This window comes from Triticum dicoccoides, chromosome 1A (genome assembly GCF_002162155.2).
Source record: "Triticum dicoccoides isolate Atlit2015 ecotype Zavitan chromosome 1A, WEW_v2.0, whole genome shotgun sequence".
Classification (NCBI taxonomy): Eukaryota; Viridiplantae; Streptophyta; class Magnoliopsida; order Poales; family Poaceae; genus Triticum; species Triticum dicoccoides.
The window spans coordinates 68972133-68979468 of NC_041380.1; the positions used below are offsets into that span (position 1 = coordinate 68972133).

Consider the following 7336-nt stretch of genomic DNA (forward strand, 5'->3'; position numbering starts at 1 on the left):
GAAACTGAAGCCAACACGCGAGATGATGCCAGAGGAGATTGGTTGGGGTGACGGAAGATCCGACAGTGTACAATACCTTAATTTCACACATTTCTCTCCAGGAGATCATGGCGTGGAGTTTGATTCATTCTTCATATAGCAACAATTGTCACCTCATATCACTAGGACATCAGGAGAGAAGAGGATGGACGAATATCGTTAAAGTTCTCCTATGCATGAAGTGAAGGACCCGGCAAAAAACCGAACTTTCTTATTTGTTTGATTACTAGACTTGGGTGTGTCTCATTGAAGCCCTTCTGCATATGCCATGAAAGACCTTCAACAGGCGTTGTTGTGACCTAGACGCCGGTGTGTGCCACTAAAGTTCTTCTACCTAGGCCATAAAATACCGGTCATAGTATGTCAAAGTTCATATTTCAGGTGTGAAAGCCAACTCATAAAATACATCTTTTCGCTAGCCAAGACCGGTATCAACATAGGAGAGGAGAGTCCCGATCTCTAGAGTGTATCGTTAAAGTTCTCCTAAGAATGACGTGAAGGGCCCGACATAGAAATCAAGGTTGCTTCTTTGTGTGAATATTAGACTTGGAGTGTCTCATTGAAATTCTTCTACATATGCCATGAAAGACCTTCAAAATGCATTGTTGAGATAGAGAATCCGCTCTGTGCCACTAAAGTTCTTCTACCTAGGCCATAAAAGACCAGTCATAGTATGTGAAAGTCCATATTTCAGGTACGATAGCCAACTCACATAATATCGTTTCTCTAGCCCATAACAGGATCAACACAAAAGAGGAGATCCGCGATCTCGGGCATGTAACATTAAGTTTGTCTAATATTGGTCCAGACTATTATTTTACATATACAACAACTGCATAGATGTTAACATTCATTAATCCAAAAACTAGAAACTGAACATGTCACTAACCCTAAATTTGGGCTGACCAATATTGTGAAATCGAGGTAAGGCCAATACTGGAAAAAATGCCTAGTTCACTGAATGTGGAGCAACCCATGGCAGGGAGATATTCAGTACGCTAGTAACTTTGAGGCCACGGAGCTGGAGTGCGCAGCGATTTAGATGGGCATCCTCAAATCTGTGACTGTCGGTGTTGTCAATATCTGGGACGTTGGAGAAATCTGGCATGGCCTGATATTCATGGGATCCTGAATCGGTAGCACCCTATTTCTCTCCATCTTGGCTTGACGAAGAAGAATCGCTCTCGAAATTAGGATAAATGTACTCGTCCTCCTCCTCCTCCTTAGCGATCCAGATCTGGGACGCCCTCTGTTGTGATCGGCTGGGAACAGAAGCTGCCCATGGACATGGCAAGATGAAGATTTGAGGATTCGCCGAAGAAAACGCAAGAAATGAAAAGTGGATCTTGTGAGAGAAGAAACCTGAACAGGAGATCGGTGAATGACTCCGCACTGAGATTCATTGGCAAATCGTGAAGAATTCTTGAGAACCAGGCGCGGGGACGGGGAGGGCGTGGTTCTTCCGCTCAATGCAGCTGCCTGTGCCTGAGGGGATTCAAAATTTGAATTGTCTCCGGCTTGGGTGGATGGTGCAGCCTGGTCACGGGGTAGTGGACGGGGTGGTAGGCGAGTACGAGCTAGGCGCGATCGTAGGTAGGACGCCAGATACGACAGGATTTGTATTCCCCCCGTATGCGCTGAGGAAACAAAAATAGCCAAATTCGGGTGGGGCCACTGCTAGCGCTGATCCACAAGATGGAGCGACGATGATCATACTGGTTGCGCGTGCAACCAGTTAGGAAAGACCTTATTCGCTCCACTACTTGATAGTAAGCATCGCGTTGCCCGCCAACCAAATATGAATAACCCCTTGGAAGGACACCAAGGATAAAATAGCATACACATAGTAATTAACCATGTACATACACATAAGGATGTAAACATTTCATTTTTCCAACTTAGCGAGAATAACTTGTGGCAATACGAAACATAAGGCAATTTATAGACAAAACAACAGGATGATGTTTGAAGGAGTTGAGGCTTTCAGTGTTTACTACCCACGCACAGGAGACCAAATATGTGGCTAGGGTTCAGAATTTATTTGACTAAATCTGGAATGAGCAATACATTATCACAGTAATATGATGGCACACTGTCCAGTAACGAAAAAGGGCGCTGCAGAGCTCTGACTCGAGTTTATTCCTCTCTCGCGACCGTGTCGCCCCCCCCCCCCCTCGCGGGCGGCCGGCCGCGCTCCTTTCTCTCCCGCCCCCAGCCCCCCTCTCCCCTTCCTCCCCACCGCCGTCGCTGGCGCCCCCAGCCGACCTGGCCCCGGGGTCGCTGGTGGCGGCGGCCCTCCCGCCCTTCCCCTCCCGGTGGCTCCGGCGCAGGGCGGAGTTGCTCCGGGGAGTGCTCCTAGGCGGCGGCGTTCCAGCTGGCGGCAGGGTTCCTTGTCGCAGAGCGGGCGGGCGGCTGGGCGGCGGCACCGTCGTTGGCGGCGGGGTGGCGCTGCGGCTCGTCCTAGCGGCGGCGCTCAGCCCAGATCTAGGCCCTACGGGGCCCATCTGGACCTGGGCGGGCCAGCGGCGGGGTTGGCTAGCGGCGTGATTCCTGGGATGCAGGGGAGCGGCGTTGCGCGACGGGGGCTGGCGGCACCGACGCCAGCTTGCTGCAGCACGGCCGGCGGGGCTTAGCGGGCCCGTTTCGGGCCTGGCCGGGCCAGGGGTGGCCTGGTATGCCCCGCTGCAGTGTCCGGTCGGCTACCGCGACAGTGCCGGAGGCACGGCTCCTTGCACGACGGCGGTGGAGGTGGTTCCCTTCCGCTCGGCCTTGGTGCTGCTGCTCTCGTCGCGTGGCGCTTCTCTCCGGTCTTCTCGGCCTCGTGGTGGTGCTCGTAGTGAGACGGCGTGGGCGGCGGCGCAACCGTGGTGGCGCATTGGGTGGTTGTTTGGTTGGTTGGCTCCGGATGGGCGGTGGTGTTTGGTGCGCTTGAGAAATCCTTGCCGGTTCGTCCGGCGCCGATGCGGTGACACCGGCGGGTGCCACCATTCCTTCTTGAAGGGCGTCGTTGGTAGCCATCCCCTACTTTCCTTGGCATACCGGCGGAAACCCTAGGACTTGTCCGGGCAGCAGCGTCGTCGGCGTCGCATACCTTCTTTGAGGTGCTGCTTGGTATGCGGCACTCGGAGCCTTGGGCTGTGGTGGGGTGTTTCCAGAGGGCGCAGCGGTGGCGGGCCTTCCGCGCTTTGTCGAGCTGCCGTTGTTGGCATTATGTTTCTTCTTCTTTTTGTCTTTGGGTTTGTTGTGCTGCTCGCCCCAGCGTCGAGATGTATCTACGTTGGCTGGTTGCTTTGGAATACAAAGCGGGGGGAAACCCTTTTTCGGTAAAAGGGCGCTGCAGGTTAATTTGTAATCTGATGGCATACTATCAGCCTTTTTGTGTTTTACAATTATCTGCTGCCTGAATTACAGTTAATTTCACCATTGTAATTTTTTTTGTCACACACCTAAATTAGTGGTAGTTGTTTGATTTTTTTTTTAGAAAGTTTGATGTTATCTCCATGCCTCCATTGTTTCTGTTCAGGCTGTGCAGGAACTCCTTGGAGTAATTTTTGGACCATAGCCATTCATTGCTACAGTGTATTTTCTACTATTTGCATTGTAAACAAAGATGTAATTCACAAGCTAGGATATAGTAATTTTCTAACCACAGCCATTCATTTGTTACAGTGTATTTCTGAACTATTTACAGTGTAAACAAAGTTGTAATTCACAAGCTAGGATACGTTAATTTTTTAACCATAGCCATTCATTGTCACAGTGTATTTCTGAATTATTTATAGTGTCAACAAAAATGCACTCCCTCCGCCCCAAAATAAGACACTTATTTTAAGACGGATGGAGTAATTCACAAGCTAGGATACAATAATTTTTGAACCATAGCTATTCATTGTTATAGTGTATTTCCGAACTATTTACAGTGTCAACAGAGATATAATTTACAAGGTAGGATACAGTAATTTTTAGCTGTTCGTTGTTATAGTGTATTTCCGAACTATTTACAGTGTCAACATAGATATAATTTACAAGGTAGGATACAATAATTTTTCAAACATAGCTATTCATTGTTATAGTCTATTTCCGAACTATTTACAGTGTCAACAAAGATATAATTTACAAGTTAGGATACAAATAATCTTTTGAACATTGTCATACAATGTTACAGCATGTCTGAACTTTTAACAATGATTGAGTAACTTTTTACGGTGCTTTTTCTATATATTTTGATAGTAATTATCATGCACAACTATAGTAAATTTGAGCCATAGATCTAGGTGAGTCAAGACTTTACAATTTCTACTGATTGCTTATGACAGTAACTAGGAGGTGTTTTTCATGTGATTGACAGCTGTCTTGTTATTTTTTTTACAGTATCCTGGTGTCCAGTGCTAGATGTAATAATGTAACAAATGCTTCAGTGTGTTTCTGCTCCTTAACTGTTATACATATGCTCCAGTTCAGTGTGTACCAATCGATCTAAATTGACAGTGGCAATAAAGCACATTTACAGTGTGTTTCAAGCAGATTTCCTTGTTATTTTCAGTTCTCTGTTTAGTGTAACGTTACAAATGCTTGAGTGTGTAAGATGATCACTTGTTGTCAACCCTCTTCTGAAGTTTCCCTCTGTTGGCACTGCTTGAACGTGTAGTTCAGAAGTTGTAAGATGAAATGCAGTGTAATGTTCCTTCGAGTTTCCCTCTTCTTAAAGAGCATCCAGAATCATCACGCACCATAATAAACAATAATCTAAGAAGAGATTTAGCTCAGCCTAGCAGCACTTCAATTTGGGGTGTCGAAGTGGAACAGCAGTCTAGGACGGCAAGTTTCTCGTCGTTGCTCCAGGTGCTATGCTTGCTCACCACCTCCCAGTGGCAGGGCCCCCCTTTGTCCTCGACATGACCATGCTTGAACAGCGTGATACGGCGCAGCGCCGGGGAAGTATCCACCACGAACCTCACGAGGTGGATTAGCTGATGATGTATCCTGCTCGTGCTCTGAAAGCCAACAACCACCAGCTCCTTCAGATGGCGGTGGCGCTGCCAAGAAGATGACGATGATGGCTGCTGCGTCTGCAAGTAGGAGGAGATACTCTGACGACCTGGCTCCTCCTCATGTTGGCACTCGGACTGGGACTGGGACTGGGACTGTGAAACATGAACATGAAGGCTCTCCAGCAGTGGTGCTGCCTGGATGAGGATGCGCGGCCATGAGACATCCCAGGAGGATGGCACATCCGCAACAAGCAGCTTCTTCAGATTAGGCATCAGAGAAAACTGGTTCTTCAGATTGGGTAGAATCCACATCTCTGGCCCAGTAAAGCGCAGAATGAGATTCCTCAAGCTGATGGCCGCGTCTTTCAACGAGAGCATGAACAAGGCAATCAAGTGGTTCACAATGGAGTGGTTGTCCAGTGGACCAATGGAGAAGACGAGGCTCACATGCGCAAGGCAAGGGACGTTGGCGTCGGAGCACAACAGAACCCTGGCATCCACGGCAGTGAGGCTCTCGAGCTTGGGGAGAGACCGGAGCTTGACCGTCATCAACGGGCCGTCAGCGACAAGCTCTCTGATTTCTTACATGGGCGCGTCGAACACCAGCCAACGGGCCGTATCCTTGTCGAAGGAGCAGGCGACGAGATGCAGAACCCGCAGCTGCGGGCACGCAGCGACCACGCCCTCGTAGACGGCCGCCGGCGTAGAGCAGGGCAGGTCCCGCAGCAGCAGCGTGGTGAGCGCGGTGAACCCATCCAGCGGCGGGGGCAAGCAATTGACGAGCTTGAGGCTTCGAAGGCGGGACTCGCCGGGCTTCCTGCTGATACGACCACGGGGGGACGTGTAGACCGGACGAAGATGTGTGATCGGCTCCGTCGACTTGGCAACGACCTCCAGATCCTCGACACCCCAGGAATCGACGGCGTCCACGACCAAGCGGTTGATGCTGGCGGAGGTGCTGAAGGCGAAGAACTCGAGCGACAGCCTGCTGCACGCACGCCGGTGGCGGCGGGCTCTGACGCTCCTGACGGAGCTGACCATGGCGCGCATGGCGCGGCGCTCGTACCGCCCGACGATGGGGCGTAGCCTCCGGCTACACCCGCGTAGCGCGTCCGATGTGACTGCCTCGTTGAGGAGGTCGAGCCACCGCCGGTAGCGCGGCGGGAGCGCGTCGCTGACCTTGAGATCCAGGGCGGGGAGCTCGCGAGGGAGGTGGGCCAAGCGCCTGCAGAGCGCGGCGGCGCCGAGCGCGCTGCGGGTGTCGAGACGGCCCAGAATCTGGAGGATCAGGTCGTCGGAGAGGGCATTGAGGCGGTCCTCATCGCGCGGCCGCCGGAGGGGGAGCCGGCGCCGGCGAGAAGACAGACCCTTTCTAGCCATCGCTCTCCTAGTTCAGCGGTTCCGGCGGAAATTTGGTGTGGCGCGACTGGATGGAGGATCGGTGGAGTGGAAATATAGTGGCGATTGTCTGATGTTTGTCGGAATCGCGGGCTCTGAATGGGGATCGAAGACGGAGAGACGGCGTGGTCCGGCGGTTGAGTAGTAAGTTTTTCTTCAGTAAGTTTTTTCTTTTGAGACAAATCAGTAAGTTTTTCTTTAGTAAAAGTTCTTTTTGAGATCGACAAATCAGTAAGAGCAACTCCAAGTCTCCAACGGGGAGACCCATTGTGTCCGCCTACGTCCATTCGGATCGGCGTGGACAAAAAAAGGCCCAACACGTCGATTCATTCTCAAAATCCGTCCGTGTGGTGTCTGCGTGGACCCATTTCAAATCCAAAATTGCGCCTGAAATGCGTCGGCGCGGACGCACCACGCGTTCCCTCGATGTCCGCCGTGGTCCCACTTGTCGTCCGCCCAACCACCACCCACGTCTTATTAAATGCCAGCACCAACCTCGAGGCCCATCTGGCAGCGTGTGGAAGGTCTGTGAGCCCGTCCTTTTTAATGGAAGCGTGCGGCGGGGCCGACCTCATCCACTTCCAACGTCTGTCCACATCTGGTCACACCGTGCTCCCTCGTCGGCGACCAGGAACCCTAGCAAGCCCAAACCACCATGGGATTTTTCAGTGGCAAGGGGAGGGGGAAGCTGACCCCCGGTGCGAGCTCTTCCCGCGGCTCGCCGGCTCTTCCGTCGACCCTGAGCCACAAACCCAAAATGATGGCTTTAGGTGGTTTCGTCGACCCCGAGCCACCCTAGACCAAAGTTGGTGGCTTTAGGTGGTTCCGTCGACCCCGAGCCACCCTAGACCAAAGTTGATGGCTTTATATGGTTCCGTCGACCCTGAGCCACCCTAGACTAAAGTTGA

At 51.5% G+C, this 7336-nt stretch overlaps 1 pseudogene; it reads right to left on the reverse strand.

Moving 5' to 3' along the window:
- Positions 1-4502: 4502 nt before the first annotated feature.
- Positions 4503-6553, reverse strand: LOC119363721 (annotated as a pseudogene).
- Between the last annotated feature and the right edge of the window lie 783 nt (positions 6554-7336).